The sequence below is a fragment of the Euprymna scolopes genome, chromosome 1 (genome assembly GCF_053919585.1).
Source record: "Euprymna scolopes isolate OS-2025 chromosome 1, ASM5391958v1, whole genome shotgun sequence".
Taxonomy (NCBI): Eukaryota; Metazoa; Mollusca; class Cephalopoda; order Sepiida; family Sepiolidae; genus Euprymna; species Euprymna scolopes.
The window spans coordinates 104,671,165-104,673,022 of record NC_136482.1 but is presented as its reverse complement, the minus strand read 5'-3'; positions in this window follow the sequence as shown (position 1 = coordinate 104,673,022).

Sequence of the window (1,858 nt, the reverse complement as noted above, 5' to 3'; positions counted from 1 at the left end):
GTAGAGTTTTTAAAGATCAAATCGTTGAACTTTGACCCCTTCACAACCAAATTTCTGGCGGAAAACCGATTAAAAAGATTGCCCCGAATCTCAATACCCTTATGTCAAATCTTGGGTCTGTAAACTGGAAATTGACAGAGTAGTTTGGTAGAGAAATATACACACAGATACACACGCACAGACAATTTCACTATTATAGATATGTATATATATATATATATATATATATATATATATATATATATATATATATATAATGTCTGGCAATACAGTTTAAAATGCAAAAGTACAAGTATTATGGTTCAGTTGTTCTCTAAACAGAAACATTCATTTCGATTGCCCCCCCCCCGTCATTCCAAAGAGCCTACTGTTTATTTCGGTAATAAAACTTCTTAAACGCACTTTAGACATTATTCTGTATAAGGCGTTAACTTTAGTCAAAATCGCCATTCTTTTATCGGATTTTTTAAAATATCGATTATCGATACTTATCTAAGACATTCTGCAGCAAAACTATTTAAGAACACTGCCAGACTCTTTAAAAGTCAATAAACAAGGAACTAACACACACACACACATGTCACACAGAAAGAGACAAATTATTTTTATATATTAGATAGATAGATAGATAGATAGATAGATAGATAGATGTGCGTCTGTATATATACGAGCGCCGTTCGAAAAGTAATGTCGCCTATTTTTATTCCGCGTGAATGAATCAAAGGGTATTGCAAATTGCATTGTTATGATGAGCGAAGGTATACATTTAGCGCCTAAATGTTTATCTCCCTGTCGCAGATATTGACGTTCAGAGACTTTAAGAAAGCAGCCACTGCCATGGACGGGCATCGAAAGCAGAAAGGCGTCATTGAATTCCTGGTAAACGTGCATCGAGAATGGTAATGAATATATCGTAAAATATAAGCTGGAGCACAAAAGCTCACGTTTTAATAATCGTACCATTTCGTCTGCGTAACTCTTCGACTGTTTTAGGCATTTTTTTATTTTTTTGTTATGATCATCGTATATATATATATATATATATATATATATATATATATATATATATATATATATATATAAACTGGGACGTTCAAAGTGTGGATTGAAATTATTGGGGAAAAGTGGTCATATAAGGATGCTGAAAGTCTGAGGAAAGGTGTATTAAGAATGCAGTATGCCATTTAGAAATCAGGATGAATCTAAAATTCCTGCCGAATTTTAATAGGAAATGAAATACACACTGTCTAGCAGATTCCTTCTGTCTGTACCCAGTTTGGTGAACCATGTGGAGTCATACAATATTAGAAAAGACTTACAATCTCATATGAGGATGTGTTTTAATGCAGATCACGTTAGTATTGTTGTAATATCTGTACTTTTCTCTCTTTATTAACACGCGGTTTGACAAGTTATTCAAAGGTGCAGAATGAAGGTTTTGCGCAAGCAACATAAAATATTGACAAGATTCCTTGCCACATCTGTTCACAAGTATGCAAGAATGATGCTGGATTGATGGGTTACCTACGTAAACATGAATGCTAGGCATCAATCTGAAGAGATGCCAAGCTTCTATCAAGAGTGGCAGTCATCATTATGTATTTAAACTAGACTACCCGACGGTTTGTTGGCTATTGAAGTGTAAGAGAAAAATGTTTCAAATAAAAATTTTTTTTTAGATAATATTGTATTTTATTGTTTTAATAGCGATAAGTAAAAGAAACTCAGGAGAGCTTTAAATTACTACTGCACTAATAAAAAATTCAGAAGCCCTAAGAGTATTACTAAAACTAAGTTTCTTATATTCCCTGGAATGTAAACTAAGTGAGGACTAAAAAGACTAAAAAGAAAACTCAAT